Source organism: Nicotiana tabacum, chromosome 17, assembly GCF_000715075.1.
Source record: "Nicotiana tabacum cultivar K326 chromosome 17, ASM71507v2, whole genome shotgun sequence".
Classification (NCBI taxonomy): Eukaryota; Viridiplantae; Streptophyta; class Magnoliopsida; order Solanales; family Solanaceae; genus Nicotiana; species Nicotiana tabacum.
The window spans coordinates 149,091,356-149,109,274 of record NC_134096.1 but is presented as its reverse complement, the minus strand read 5'-3'; positions in this window follow the sequence as shown (position 1 = coordinate 149,109,274).

Genomic DNA, 17,919 nt, shown 5'->3' with positions numbered 1-17,919 from the left:
AAATTTCTTGATTATCGATTTTTTAGAGAGTGCATCTTTGGGCAAACAAATCACCCAGCTGATGCATTCATCTGAGAATGGTATATTTCGACCCGTTTCAGCTCATGAATTCACCATGAGATCCTCCATGCATATAATAAAAGATGCCAGTAATAGGGAAAATACCTACTTTACAAGAATGTAACGACATTGCATAAACAAACACGAAAATTGCTAATTCCTGAGTATTTTGACGATTTGCTGGTAATGTAATTAAAAGAGATCATGGGCCATCTTTCTTGGTTCTAGACTTCTAGTTTATTAGCCCAATTCGAAACTAAAATTACAATGGATCCTAGCTAGAGCGAAGTGCATCAATAGCTACTTTTAAGTCCTCTATTTAAAATATATTCACAATTTACAATGTATTTAAAGATTAGCCAGTTCACCCAAATATCAGGACTAAGTATCCTGAATTTGGAAATTCAGGACTTAGTGTCTTGAATTTTTGAGTTGCTAATTTTAAATTCAGGACTAAGTGTCACTACTAGAAATTCGGGAACAACCGTCTACAAAAACTGACCAAAGTCGGTCGGTAATGGACAATAACCGTCCAAAACGCTACCATTAATGTATGGTCGGTATTTTGAAGGTCGGAAGAGTATACCGACCAAAGTCGGTCGGAAATTACCAATTCGGTATACTCTACACGACCATCTGACAGTTTAATTGACTTACCAACCAACATTGGTCGGAATGTTATTTTAATAATTTAATTATACCGACCAAAGTTGGTCGGTGTTTTAAATTTATTAATTTTGCTTACCGACTAATTTTGGCCGGTATTAGAAAATATTTTTTTTATAAATAATTAATATTTAAAAATCCTGATCAACGTTGGTCGGTAATCTGGACAGGGCAGACAACTTACCGACCAAAGTTGGTCGGTAATGTTGAATTTTTGAAAATTCAATATGCATTAACCGACCAACATTGGTCGGTAATTTGAATTTTTTTTTTTTAAGTTACCGACCAAGGTTGGTCGGTTTTCTGGGATTAATTTTGGCAGAAAATGCCTGTTTTGGTAGCTACACCATCTGCCAAATAAAAACAACATACTAATAACCCAATTAACATCTAATAACCACCAATTTACCACATACAACCCCTAATTCACCACAAATCCAACCAAACATCCAACAACAACAACCAAACATCCAATTAATACTTTAAAACTAACAAATTAAAGTTCAATTAAACATCACAATCCAAAACCAAGCAAAAACTAAGTAATTACAACAAGTTCAAAATTGTTCAATCTAATTCAAAACTAGTTCTATTAGTCTAGTTCAAAGTATATCAAAGTATTGGTCAAGGGGTGTTTTCTACAACATCATCACCATCTAATGAACTTTCATCTACAAGACGGTATAGAGAACGTCCTTGTGGAGGATGGGAAGAACGATCGCGGGTCGGACGGGAGGAATGATCACATGGAGGCCGAGCCTCTGGCGATGACTCACGAGACCGGGGCAACAGAAAGGCTCCAGTAGAAAGGAGAGTTTTGATCTGAGCTTGCATACCAAAGAATTGAGCATCTCTAAGCCTTTCTCTTTCCTTAGCCGCTTCTAGCTCGGATGTAAGATTTGTCATTGTCTCTCATATAACTGAGAGGCTCTCCCTATTAAGTTCCTCACCCTATGAGGAAGTCCCTATTCCTTGCACCACACCTATAACGATGGAATGTTTTCTCATGAAGCCCGTATACCTTCCCTCTTTTTGGACCGCCAACAGCCTCCAACCATATTCTTTCAGCATCCTCGTCTGAAGGTTGTGTTGGTCGATTCACCAGCTGGCTGACTACGAATGAATTCCTCCACGTTACTTTGGTAGCGACCCTACATTATTTTAAATTAAATTAGTATTTAAAAATTCTTACAAAAGTAAATTATAACACTTAAATAAAATTGAAAGCTTACATATGCAGTCTCTGCCCGTTCTTCGACCCACTTATCTCCATCCCCCTCTTTCTTCTTCTTTAAAATATGTGTTTCCTAGTAAAATAATTTAAGCAATTACCAATCTTTTGCTTGTTGTCCCAATCCTGATAGCATCCCAGTGTGCAAGGAGCCTCCCTTCTCAGATGAGCGAGCTTTCTTTCCTTGTTCGCTCCTCTTTAAGAACTCATCGGTCTGCTATTGCCTTAACAAATCATCCCATAAATGCTGCAGACACCATTCAGGCCTCTGGTTCTTCTTTCTACCATTCGAGAAATGATCTGCCAAGCATTTGCGGGCTTTATGATGAAAATTTGCAGCCACTTCCTCGCTATAGCGGTCTTCCCATACACACTTGCTCTGCATTTCAAAAGTTAAATATTAGATGGAAACATCATAAATATAAATTATTAAACTGCTTAAAAGAACATTTATACCTTAAACTGATTGAAAATTTACTTTTTCAGTGAGTATGGGAAATCAGTCCAAGTCGCATAAGGGCCATCATAAAGCTCTTTGATACCTGCGGTATTTAACTTCGTAGTCTGCTTACCCGGCCTGAACCTACAGTTTAACAATAAAAATACATGAATATATTAGTAAAAACATTATAAAACAATAAATGCAAAAAATAACAAATAACTCTTACCCGTTACCCTCAGGGACTATGATGATCCTGCCATAGCGAAAGTCCTAACTTAGAAACTATCTTTACAACTTTCTTTATAATTTGCATCATCTTTATAATATAACATGCAACCATCTACACAACAATCAATTCTTATCGACGAAAGTCCTAACTTAGAAACTAATCTCTTTGCCTTATAGAAATCATCAGGTAAGTTGATATTTGGGTCAACTAGTTCACTCATAAGATCAATGAAAGAGTCCATGGACGCTTGAGAAATATTCCAATCAGATTTGATACTTAGTAATCTAACTACAATAGACAGCTCAGAGTGCAGACTTCCTTCACATAGTGGACGACTAGCTTCCTCTAACTGTTCATAAAAACGTTTTGCATCATCATTAGGAGTTTGTTCAACATTTTCATTGGGCTCACCCCCGGAGTGCATCCCAAAAGCATCCGCAACTATATCCTGAATTCTAGAATCATGATTTCTATTCTCCATCGACCTACTACTTTCACTAACAACCATGTTATGAAATATTCCACGGCTACCATCAATCTCTCCATGATTAATCCACACAAAGTAATTCTCTATAAAGCCCTTCCTATAAAGATGAAGCTTAACTTTCTCCGATTTTTTAAACTTCACACAATCACACTTGGCATAAGGGCATCTAATTACTCATTCAATTTGTTATGATGAAAGTGACATTTCATGTTTAATAAAGTCAGCAACCCCTTCTACAAAATCTTCTCGCAATCCCCGCCGATTAGGATAATTACTATTGTACATCCAAGTATGATGTTCCATCTATACAAGTAAAAAATATTGATATATTTCCATAAGTGTCACGACCCAAAATTCCAACCTGTCGTGATGGCGCCTATCTCGATACTAGGCAAGCCAAAAATCTCAATAAACCAAAACTTCTCTTTAAGGTTAAAAATATAATATTTAAATACAATACAAACACTCCCCAAAACCTGGTGTCACTGAGTACATGAGCATCTACTATGAATACAAGTCTGGAAAATATAGTCTATAATAGTTTGAGACCAAATAAGGTCTGCGGAATACGACAACTACCTCAAAATCTCCTGAAAATCAATCGCGCGAAAGGATCAACACCCGCTATGTCTGGGAACACCTGGATATGCACACGAAGTGCAGGGTGTAGTATGAGTACAACCAACTCAGCAAGTAACAATAATAAATAAGGAACTGAAGATAGTAACGAGTTACACAATTATGGTTCATTTCCAGTAATTCCATCAAAGAATAGACATGCTATCAAATCTCACAGTTTAATGTCAAATCAATTTTTATACAGTTCTTGTTCACGTAATCCGTATATCAACAATTTTTCAGAGATTTCACAACAATGACAGATAGCAACTAAGTGCAACAACAAATAGAATTCAAGTACAACCTCTTAGGACAACAATCACTCCCTGGGCTCCCATCCCTCATCACTCCCTGGGCTCCCAGCCCTCATCACTCTCTCAATGGGTACCCGCATTCACTGGGGGTGTACACACTCCAGAGGGGCTCCTACAAACCCAAGCGCTATAATCTGCACGGATAACTCACGTGCCATAATATAAATATCTGGATCCGCATGGCCAAGTCACGTGCTGCATGGCCAACTCACGTGCTATAGTATAATATAAGGATCCGCACGGCCAACTCACGTGCTATAGTATAATATAAAGATCTGCACGGCCAACTTACGTGATGCACGGACAACTCATGTGCTATGATATCAATATCTTACAATCAGGCCCTCGGCCTCTCTCAGTCATAAATCTCTCCAGCCTCTCGGGCTCTCATTAATCATGAAATCAGCCCAACCAACAATGATATGATGTATCAATAATACTAACAGAGACTGAGATAAAATGTGCAAGTAAAAACTGAGACTAAGTACATATAGCATTTAGCGGGCAATTCAATAAGTACGTGACCTCTGTGGGTCCCAACAGTACTATCACATAGCCTAAGCATGATTTCTAGCATGATTTACAGTCAAATTTTTATCAACACATAGAGAGCATATAGCTAACAATAAATTATTCAACTTTATAGTTTTCCGGGACGGACCAAGTCACAATCCCCTCGGTGCACGCCCACACGCCCGTCACCTAGCATGTGCGTCACCTCCAAAATAATCACATGATACCAAAATCCGGGGTTTAATACCCTGAGGACCAGATTTAAAACTGTTACTTACTTCAAAACGTCAAACTCTTTACTCTGCTATGCCTTTGCCTCGCAAATCGGCCTCCGAATGCCTCGAATCTAATCACAAATAATTCATTTTAGTTAATAAAATTTATTAGAATTAATTCCATAAGAAAATACTAATTTTTCATAAAAATCCGAAATTTAGCTCAAACATCGCCCGTGGGGCCCACATTTCAGAATCCGACAAAAATTACAAAATCCAAAGGCCCATTCAACCACGAGTCTACCCATACCAATTTTACCAAAATCCGACCTCAACTCGACCCTCAAATCTACAAATCTTATTTTCAAATTTCTAAGTTCCAATCTCCAAATTTCTAAGTTCCAATCTCGGATTATTCGATGATAATTCAATATTATGGAGTAGAAATGTTCACAAGGGACTTACCTCAAGTTTTCCTTGAAAATATATCAAAAATCGCCTCTCCTCAAGCTCCAATTTGTCAAAAATGGCGAATGGGACGAAGTCGCTGTTTTTATAATTCTACCCAGACTACCTCGATCTTGGCCTTCGATCGAGGTCCTCGATCCTAGGCCTCGATTCTGACCCTTGATCCTGGCCCTCAACCCTGGTCTCGACCCTGCCTTCGATCATGGCCCTCGAACCTGGGCTCGATCGTGGCTTCGAGCCTGATCCTCAACCCTGCCTTCGATCGTGGCCCTCGACCCTGGGCTCAATCATGGCTTCGAGCCTGATCCTCGACCCTGCCTTTGATCGTGGCCCTTGACCCTGGGCTCAATCGTCTTTGATTCTGGGCTCGATTTATTTGAGCTCGATTCTGGGATCAATTTTTTTTCTGTGCTCGATTTATTTGGGCTCGATTTTCTGGCATAATAAATTTCCAACAGAAGGAAATTGCAGCAGCTGTTGTAGTTCAATTTTTGATCCGTTAACCATCCGAAACTCACCCGAGGCCATCGGGACCTCAATCAAATATACCATCAAGTCCTAAAACATCATACGAACTTATCTGAATCCTCAAATCACCTCAAACAACGCTAAAACAATGAATTATGCCCCAATTCAAGCCTATTGAACTTTGAAACTTTTCATCTCTACAAACAACGCTGAAACCTATCAAATCACGTCTGATTGACCTCAATTTTTGCACACCAGTCATAAATGATATAATAGACCTATTAAAATTTTCAGAATCGGATTTCGACCCTGATATCAAAAAGTTAACCCTCCGGTCAAACTTTTCAAAAATTCAACTTTCGGCATTTCAAGCCTAATTCCTCTACGGACCTCCAAACATTTTTCGGGACACGCTCCTAAGTCCAAAATTATCATACGAAGCTATTGGAATCATCAAAATTCAAATCCGAGGTCATTTACACATAGGTCCATATCCAGTCCACTTTTCTAACTTAAAGTTTTCAATTATGAGACTAAGTGTCTCATTTCATTCCGAATTCCTTCCGGACCCGAACCAAATAACTCGATACGTCATAAATCAATTGCAAGGCATAAATTGAGCAATAAATGGTGGAACGGGGTTATAATATTCAAAATGACCGGCCGGGTCGTTACATTCTCCCTCTCTTAAACAAACGTTCGTCCTCGAATGGGTTTAGAATAATACCTGGAGTCTCAAATAAGTGTGGATATTTGTTCTGCATCTCCTACTCCATCTCCCAAGTAGCTTCTCCGACTGTCTGGCCTCTCCACTGGACCTTCACTGATGCTATGTTCTTTGACCTCATCTTTCGAACCTGCCGGTCTAAAATAGCCACCGGCTCCACATCATAAGTCAAATTACCGTCCAGCTGTACTGTACTGAAATCCAGAATGTGAGATGGATCCCCGACATACTTTCAGAGCATGGATACATGGAACACGGGATGAACACATGATAGACTAGGTGGCAAAGCAAGTTCATAAGCCACCTCCCCAATTTTCTTAAGTATCTCAAAAGGCCTAATATACCGAGGGCTCAACTTGCCCTTTTTTCCGAACCTCAACACACCCTTTATGGGTGAAATCTTGAGCAGAACCTTCTCCCCAACCATATGAACAACATCACGAACCTTCCTGTCGGCATAACTCTTCTGTCTAGACTGTGCCGTGTGAAGCCGTTCCTGAATTACTTTGACCTTCTCTAAAGCATCCTGAACCAAGTCAGTACCCAATAGTCTAACCTCACCAGGCTCAAACCAACCCATCGGAGACCGACACCGTCTCCCATATAGAGCTTCATACGGAGCCATCTGAATGCTTGACTGGTAGCTATTATTGTAAGCAAACTCTGCGAGTGGCAGAAATTGATCCCAAGAACCCCCAAAATCAATGACACAAGCGCGTAGCATATCCTCCAATATCTGAATAGTGCGCTCGGACTATCCGTCCGTATGAGGGTGAAATGTTGTACTCATATGAACATGTGTGCCCAATTCTCACTGCACTGCCCTCCAAAACTGTGAGGTAAACTACGTACCCCGATCTGAAATAATGGACACTGGCACACCGTGTAGGAGAAAAATCTCGCGAATATAAATCTCAGCCAACCGCTCCGAAGAATAATTAGTACCGACTGGAATAAAATGTGCGGACTTGATCAACCGATCTACTATCACCCAAACAACATCAAACTTTCTCAAAGTCCGTGGGAGTCCAACTACGAAGTCCATGGTAATACGCTTCCACTTCCTCTTCGGAATTTCAAGTCTTTGTAGCAATTCGCCCGGTCTCTGGTGCTCGTACTTTACCTGTTGACAATTTAAACACCGTGATACAAACCCAACTAAATCTTTCTTCATCCGCCTCCACCAATAGTGCTGTCTCATTCCTTATATATCTTCGCTGTGCCTGGATGAATAGAGTACCGTGAACTGTGAGCTTCCTGGGGAATCAACTCACGCAACCCATCCACATTAGGTACACATAGTCTGCCCTGCATCCGTAATACACCGTCATCTCTAATAGTGACTTCCTTGGCATTACCGTGCTGAACCATGTCCTTAAGGACAAGCAGATATGGATCATCGTACTGGCACTTTCTGATGCGATCATATAAAGAAGAACGAGAAACCACACAAGCCAAAACTCGATTCGGCTCGGAAACATCCAATCTAACAAACTGATTAGGCAAGGCCTGAACCTCCAAGGCTAAAGGCCTTTCTTCTACCGGTAAGTATGCTAAACTTCCCAAACTCTCTGCCTTACGACTCAAGGCATCAGCCACCATATTGGCCTTTCCGGGATGATAGAGAATGGTGATATCATAATCCTTAAGCAACTCCAACCACCTTCGTTTCTGAAAGTCAATATCCTTTTGTTTAAACAAATGTTGTAGACTCCGATGATCGGTATATACCTCACACTGGACACCGTACAAGTAATGCCACCAAATTCTCAAGGAATGAATAATAGCTGCTAACTCAAGATCGTGGACTAGATAATTCTTCTCATGTACCTTTAACTGTCTGGACGCATAGGCAATCACCCTACCGTCTTGCATAAGTACTGCGCCGAGACCAATCTGCGACGCGTCACAATACACAGTATAAGATCTGAACCTGTAGGTAACACCAATACTAGAGGTGTAGTCAAAGCTGTCTTGAGCTTCTAAAAGCTCTCTTCACATTCATCTGACCACCTGAACGGAGCACCTTTCTGGGTTAATTTAGTCATAGGAGATGCAATAGACAAGAAACCCTCCATGAAACGACGATAATAACCGGCCAAGCCAAGAAAACTCCGAATCTCAGTAACTGAGGATGGTCTTGGCCAATTCTGAACTGCCTTTATTTTCTTCAGATCCACCTTAATACCTTCACTGGACACTATATGTCCCAAGAATGCCACCGAACTAAGCGAGAACTCACACTTAGAGAATTTGGCATAAAGTTTCTCCTCTCTTAGCCTATGTAATACAATACCCAAGTGTTGTGCATGCTCCTCCTGGCTACGTGAGTACAACAAAATATCATCAATGAATACCACGACAAACAAATCAAGATATGGCTGAAATACACTATTCATCGAATGCATAAATGTTGTTGAGGTACTGGTTAGCCCAAAAGACATCACAAGAAATTCATAGTGGCCATAACGAGTCCTGAATGTCGTCTTTAGAATATCTGAATCCCGAATTTTTAATTGGTGATACCTAGACCTCAAATCAGTTTTGGAGAACACCCTCGCTCCCTGAAGCTGGTCAAATAAATCATCAATATGCGGCAATGGATATTTATTCTTGATTGTAACATTGTTCAACTACCTATAATTAATGTACATCCGCATAGTACCATTTTTCTTTTTCACAAATAGAACCGGTGCACCCCAAGGTGACACACTAGGCCTAATAAATCCCTTTTCAAGGAGTTCCTGAAGTTGCTCTTTCAATTCTTTTAACTCAGCTGGTGCCATACGATACATAGGAATAGAAATGGGCTGAGTGCCCTGCACCAAGTCAATACCGGAATCAATATCCCTGTTGGGTGGCATACCCGGCAGGTCTGCAAGAAATACATCCGGAAAGTCTCACACGACCGGTACTGAATCAATAATAGGAGCATCTGTATCAACATCTCTCATAAAGGCCAAATATGACAAGCATCCCTTTCCAACCATACGTTGGGCCTTCAAATAAGAAATTACCCTGCTAGGAACAAGATCTAGAGAACCCTTCCATTCAACCTTTGGCAACCCCGGCATCGTCAACGTCACGATTTTTGCGTGACAGTCCAGAATAGCATGACATGGGAAACCAATCCATACCCAGGATTACATCGAAATCAACCATACCGAGTAATAAGAGATCAAATCTAGTCTCCAGTTCCCCAATAGTAACTACACATGATCGATACACACGATCCACAGTAATAATATCGCCCACCGGTGTAGATACACAAACAGGTGAAACTAAGGACTCACAGGGCATATCCAGATAATGAGCAAAATATGATGATGCATATGAATAAGTGGAACAAGGGTCAAATAATATAGAAGCCTCCCTATGGCACACTGAAACAATACATATGATCACTGCATATGAGGTAACAACATCTGGCTTGGAAGGAAAAGCATAGAATCGAGCCTGCCTGCCTCCTAATCGGCCTCCCCCTCTTGGGCGACCCTTAGCTACCTAACCCCCACCCCGAGATGGTAGGGCGGGTGGTATAACTACTGGTGCTGGTGCCGTCGGTCGAGAACTCTACTGTGAAACCCCACTCAACAGCCTAGGACTCTCTCTCTTGAAATGATCAAATTCTCCGCACTCGAAACAACCCTTCCTCTGACGGAACTACTGCTCCTGATAACCCGAGGGATGACATGCAAAAGCTTGTGCGGATGAGGCATGATGAGAAATCTACGCTGGTAGTGCACTGAATGAAGACTGGCCTGAGTGAGCACTGTAAGAACCATGGCTAGCTGATGCACCACGATGAGCTGGACGACCCATCTGAGCGTGTATGTAAGAACGACCCCTACCACGGTGAAATTGAATCCCTGAAGGAACACCGTTGTAATCATCCAGACCACGAGGCCTCTTAGCCTTTCTCTCTCCACGTTCCTGGCTACGAACCATCTCTATCTGCCGAGCAATGTCCACTACCTCATCAAAAGTAGCACCAGATACTCTCTCCCTAGTCATAAGTAACCGCAACTGATATGTGAGTCCATCAATGAACCTCTTAATCCTCTCCCTATCAGTGGGAACCACCAGACTGCGTGACGAGCCAACTCAAAAAATCTCATCTCGTACCGCGTCACGGACATATCACCCTGGCGAAGCTGCTCAAACTGTCTGCGCAGCTCTTCTCTGCGGGACTGAGGTATGAACTTCTCCAAAAAGACCACGGAGAACTGATGCCAAGTAAGGGGTGCTGTGCCAACAGGCCTACATCTCTCGTAAGTCTCCCACCATCTGAATGCAGACCCAGAAAACTGAAAAGTAGTGAATGAGACCCCATTGGTCTCTAGAATACCCAATGTCTGAAGCATCTCCTGCTACCCAATTACTATGTTGAAGTTGTTAATTAAAGGAGCTCTAATTTAATTCTAAATCGTGTCCTAGGTGCGCATTACCTGTCCCATGCCTATGGTCCAGGAGGCTTTGGACCTCTATTCGGGTGGTTATAGACTTCACCTAGGTTGCTCAAAATGATAAAACTAATCACACATTCAAAACAAGTAGGATTGCACATAATAGCAAAGAGAGCCTTATGTTAGCCTCCGCACGTAGCAACAAAGCAAGCAAACGAGTTCCAGGATACTTAGTAGACCATTTCAGGATTAAGACGTATTTGAGTCGTTAAGTCCTATAGGCATGATTTCTATATGATTTTAATTTCAAGTCGTAGAGGCAGTGCTGCTATTCCAAATTAACCAATTTGCAGATTACAGATGTTATAAAACCTATAGACATGATTTCTAAGTTGAGAGGTATTAGAAAATTTTGCATTACCAAAGTTTGATTCCATAGACATGCTCTCTAGGCATGTAACAATATCCTATAGACAAGATTTTTAATGGTTGGTATTTGAACTCGATTTTGTCGTACTTATCCTATAGGCATGCTATCTAAGTGGCAGTATAATAAAATAACTGAAGCAACCGATTAATTAATTAGTTAATACCCATATAGTCAAGGTATCTAGATGAGCGTTAACAAAGGTATGTATGATTACAACCTTATAGGCATGATATCTAATGATCATGTAGAAGTAGACATGAGACCAGGTAAAATATTTAGTCAAACAATCATGCTTTTGAATAATGTACAAGTATTAAGCAAGTTAAGTGAAGTGTGTGATTTCCTATAGGCATGGTTTCTATGTGTGTACAGAAATAAAACATGTCGAACAAAGTAGCAAACAAAGCAGGTATGTCCTATAGGCATGCTCTCTACCCGTTTATGCAAGAATTAGGAGACCCCAACCCTTTTCACTAATCTCCGCATTGTTTGTTTACAAATTATTATAGGCCCTATTGAATAATTACAGGTACAAATATGAATACATAATAACCTAGTAATAATTGGGCCTTCAGATAGGTTTAGAATTCCATGTGGACTACAGGCCCAGACTTCAAGTGCAAACTGTGTTCTTCATTCTTCTAATTCCAAAGCAGGCCCAACATACTAGGCCCAGATGAATAATTTCTTACCCAAAGGATGTTAAGCTTGGATATACAGACGACACTACACACAGAGTTAATTGAACAATTTTGAAAATTAAAACACTTAGTCCTTAAGCTGTGATCAACAACACCTCTAACCAAGACTTATAGATAAGGTCATATAAACACTTATGCGGCAAGGTTTGTGGTTGTAACTCCAGAAACAGAGTTTAAGAGCAACAAGGCTATTTCAAATAAAGTTCCAGAATAAAGCTTGGTGAAAACACCATCCTAAGGAGCCTTAAGCATGCGTTTGAACATGATAGATCTCGACTATCCATAACCCCATGAGTCCATATATGTGATTTGTTTTCAAATTCGAGTCAAATTCGACTCTCAAGTCTCAACTTTTGCTTTCAAAACATAGGCAAAAATCCTCAAATTTTTCTTAGATTCTCATGAATTTGACGTTAAATCTCATATATAATCATGTAATATAATTGAAAATTCATCAAAACCATATACCCAATGGTTGAATGTGAAAATCCCCTCTCCAAATTGCCTCCTACCGAGTCTAGGATTTAAAAATATAAAAATGAGACTTAATCCTGTCTTTCCAGCCATGTTGTTCAGGTGTAGAAGTCGCAATTGCAACTGACAACCTAGAGGAATGTCACAAATATGAAATTGACACCGCATTTGCGAAATCTGTCACTCTTGCAAATGTGACCAATTGATTGCAATTGCGAACCTACCCTATCTTAGCCTAAACGTCGCAAATGCGATCAAGGTATCACAAATGCGGTACCTGAGACCCCTCTGCTGTGATCGCAATTGTGATGCTGGCGCTCACAATTGCGATAACTGGAGCACTAACACACCAGCAACCTGAAACCAACTCAAACCATTTTGAAACACGTCTGAAACTCATCTGAGCCCTCGGGACTAGACACCAAACATCCACACCCCTAATTATAACATAGAAGATGAATAGATTAACAACTAAGTATTACGATTGACAAGAAAAAGGTAAGATAAATGAGCTCCAAGTCTTTGGGTTTTAATTTTACCCTATATAGTTAATTAGTATACTTTTTTTGTGTGGAGTGAATGACCTTGTTCTGGTTTGGAATTATACATTTCTGTTCAGTATAAGCATGCGGAATCTTCTGATTATGGTTGTCCACTTATGGTCTGATAGTGTTTCTTAACTTACAAATATCATGGCCTTACCTAACATGCAATCACATCATGAAGTAATAAAGGCCAAATAAAGTAGGCTACCCTAATTTTTATGCAGATTATGCTTCAACCTCATATGCCAATATTGCTAATCACATGCCTATAGGTGTAATTAAAAATAAAAGAGGCAATACTAATTAGACAAAATCAAAGTACAACAATCACTTAAGTACGGACTAATTGGATCTTATGACTTTGATTCGGGCGAGGCCATTAGTCTCCAGTGACAGGTTGTACACGTTACATGCCACTTCTCTTAAGAAGTAACAATCTAATTAATTAAATGAGAGGCCCTTAATTGGCCTGAATTTTGAAATCGGTGTTCTTTACTTTAGTCTGGAAAAAGACTAGACGTCACCGACAGATATGGATCTTTAATTAATTTTGATTAGGCATCTTTACTTATATCTTAAGGGGTCTGCAACAATGAGATTAAGAATAAAGAAATAGAAAACGAACCTGACACGTACAATTGCTTAATTATATAAACATTTTTGTTATAAGAAAATTTTAATGGACTAGCATATGCTTTGTTTCTTTGTCAGTATTATTCCGAGAAAAGCGACGATCCTAATTTGTTTAAGTGTAATTTGTTTGTCTAAACGCATGCTTTCTTCTTTCTTAACAAGAAAATAAAATAAAATAATGAAGTAAAGAAGGTAGTCGTGAATGCTTAGGTGTGCATAAAAATTACTTGGAAGTTGGATTGAGCTATTAATTAAGCTGGGAAGGTAATTAACCATTAGTGATTTGTTGATATTCAACGCGGAAGAGAATACCTTGTAAATAATCAAATGCTATAATTCACACTGCATGCACCTGATTATAACAATTTTCTTTTCTCGATAATAAACTTAATTATGTAAATCCCCTTTTCAATATAAAAATTTACAATTAACCTCCTATGTTAAACAAAGTAAAAGGAAAACACGGCTCAACGAAAGTCTTGCGATGGGAGAAAATAGGTATAGTTGTGGAATTGCAGCATATATACACTATTTTCTTCAAAAATATTACATGGCGTGTCCCTCAAGTGGGATTGGTCTTAGCTGAATGTCCTCCCAATTAGTGATATTTAATAAATGGACGTGGCATCTTTCCATTGTATGCCAATAACATATTTGCCCCTTCATCTCCTTCTTTCCCCAACTCTTCTTCTTCACCAAAAATATCATAATTTTTTAATTTTGGAAGCTTGATTCTCGTTTTATTGATGGAAAAGGGAAATTAATAATTTATTATTATTAAATTCGTTTGAATATTAATAATTTGTGTTTAAACACTGATTTAATAATTCATTTTAGAAATCTCAAGACTCCATTATTAGTCCTTAGAAAGTGTTAAAGAAGATAAAGTGAGTCTTCTTGATTTGGTATTCTTTTTTTTTTTTTTTTTTTTTACTAAATTGACTATTGAGAATAGTTTGTGCGGGCGTTTAGATGCATTGTTTCTCATTTGAAGCAGATTTCGGGGTTTTATCGAAATTGAAATTGCAGATTCGAATAGTATTTTGTTGAATAACACAAAAAAATTATGTCATCTTTGATGAGCAATTTAATAGATAGGTCGAATGCAGATAACACAAAATCACACAAATCTGGTGGAGTTTGGTAAATAATTGAACAAGCAAAAAAATCATGCCAATTACCTGGTAGACTTTGATGACAGATATGTCGATGTAGATAACACAAAATTATATCAATCTGGTAGAGTTTGGTGGTGAACAATTGAACAAGCACAAAATCATGCTAATCGGATCGAGTTTTAACAATATAGGTAGAATAAATATAGCTTAAACTCTACCAATCCATGAGCTAAATCCTTGAAAAGCAATAAGTGTGTGTATGGGTCGAAAGGTTAAATTTTAAATACATTATAACAAGGACAATACTTAAAGATGAACGTTTTATGGGGTCATTCATGTCAATCACTCTTTTCTTCTCTCTCTTTTTTCAATCATAGCTATACATTGCTAATTGTCCACTCTCGTCAGGAAAAATTGCATAAACAGAAAACTAATGGCTTTGATAGCGTAATCCCTATTTTTAAGAAATTGAAATCCCCATTATATTGCTAAAGTGAATGGCAGAATTCTTTCAAAATTTACAAAGCCGAAAGAAGTTCAAACTCCAAAAAATACTTGAATTTGCTTAAGAGCATGACGTGAACATTTGAAGGTGAAGAAGAGAAGTAAATAGTAGTCAGGAAAATCTAACAGTAATTACGTCTTGGAGGCGTAAAATAATATAATACCTCAGATTTCTATTAAAACAGACACAACTTTCTTGAATAGGTATTTATTGAGATTGGTTATACACTTTATACACACGTGTATTTATCTTTCCTTTACTAGTTAGTTAGCTGTTAGCTTTATTAGTTTGTTAATGTAGCTTGTTATTGATAGTGGAAGTTATTAGTTAGTAGACACGTGTTGCCACCTGTCATGTGTATAAGTAAGAGGTTTGGACACTTTGCATAGTTGGAATATTCATTTCAATTTTTCAATTATGTGTTACTACTCTCTCGAAGCTTCTTCTCTCATTGCTAGGTTTTTTGCTCGTCCACCATTGGAGCTCATCTGAGCTCCATTTCACTCCTTTCACCTATGAATTTGTCATGGTATTAGAGTGGAGGTACTAATCCTTAGCTCAATTTCATTTTTAGTCCAGAAAACTCAAGGTTTGATATTATTTCGTTTTGAGGTTTGAGGTCAGCCCAAAATATATGTTTGGTACACAAATCAGGTGATTAAGAGTTCTCTTCGCGCACATATCGACTAGGATCATGGCAATTGAAGAAAGTACTTCAGATTCTCCTAATCCGCTACTTGATTCAACCAACTCCTTTACATGCATCCATCCGAAAATCCAGGCTCCATGCTTATACCAGTACCTTTTGATGGATCGGGGTACAGATTATGGAGGCGAGGAGTACGTAGGGCTCTTTCTATGAAAAACAAAGTAGGTTTCATAAATGGGAAGTGTGGGAAACTAGACTCAAAGGATCCTACTTTTGATCAATGGGAACACTGTGATAATATAGTGACATCGTGAATTTTGAACTCTCTTTCAAAGGATCGGCGGATAGTTTACTATATGTAAATGATGCTAAGTATCTTTGGTAGGAGTTGGAGGATAGATATGATCAAACTAATGGGGCAAGCCTATATCAATTACAGAAAGAAATCAGTAATTTGAGTCAAGGAACACTCGATATTATAGGGTACTATACTAAGATAAAGAAGTTATGGGAAGAACTAAACACCTTGAATGCACGTGCTCAATGCAAGTGCTAGTGTACATGTGGTGCCAAGGCAAATATACAGAAAGCTGAAGAGGATATGAGGTTAATTCAATTCCTAATGAGATTAAACAAGGTATATACTGTTGTAAGGGAAAGCATCCTAATGATGAACCCCTTGCCTTCCTTGGCACAAGTTTTTGCTATTCTCGTTTAGGAGGAGAAGCAAAGGGAGATGAAACTAAATAATCAATTAATGATTGATTCCACTGCTTTGAGTATGAACAGGCCAAGAAATAATAACTTCAGAACTAGTTATGGACAACAAGGAAATGGACCTGGAGGGAATTTCTATACAAACTACAATCAGTCGAGTAGCATTGGGAGCAATGGTTTCAGGGGAAACTACTCCACAAACAGACCTCGACCAGTCTGTGATTACTGCAAGAGGCTAGGGCACACCAAGAACAGGTACTACAAGCTTCACGGTTATCCACAAGACTCCAAGTTCAATAAAGTAAAAATAGTGGTTGCCAATGTGTTTGGAGACTATGGTGATAAAGATGTTGGTGTAGAAGATGGGGGAAAGCCACAGACTCAAGAAGAGGGACGAATGATGCAGAATCTGACCAAAGAACAATACAACTAGCTCATCAGTATCTTAGAAACTTTTCATACTGGAAATGCAGAAGACAACTATGGCATGAGGTCAGGAGCAACAAACTTTGCAGGTATTTCAGCTTGCTCTACTTCTCTTGACCCCTGAAATCATTTATATGAATATTTTAAGCCAAATGCTGACTCTTGGATACTTGATTCTGGGGCTGCAAATCACATGACCTATAACAAATCCATCTTAACCAACGTTAAGACCTTAATTTACCCTTTTTAGTCACATTACTTAATGGATTTTATCAACCCCAATGCCAGTCAATTCTTTTCAAAGTGCTCTCTTGTCAGTGCTTTGGTAAAGATATCTGCTACCTGGTTCTTTGTTTTGCAGAACTCATGCAGATGAGACCTTTTTCAACATTATCTCTTATAAAATGATGTCACATCAATGTGCTTTGTTCTCTTATGCTGAACCGGGTTCTTTGCCATGTTGAGAGCACTAGTGTTATCAAACAGTAATGGCACACAATCATAAAATACACCAAAATCCTTCAGTTGTTGCTTGATCCACAACAGTTAAGCACAACAAGAGGCAACTGCCACATATTCAGCTTCTGCAGTTGAAAGAGCCACAGAGTTTCGTTTCTTTGTACCCCATGAAATCAAACATGACCCCAGAAAATGTGACATGTCAGATGTGCTCTTCATATCCACAGATAATCAGCATAATCAACATTAGCATACCAAATTAAGTTAAAATTATCTTCTGAAGGATAGTGGAGAACCAGGTCTTATGTTCCTTTGAGATACGTTAGAATCCTTTTAGCAACTTTCAGATTAGATTCCTTTGGACTTAATTGGAATCTAGCACATAATCACATACTAAATACAATATAAGGTTTGCTGG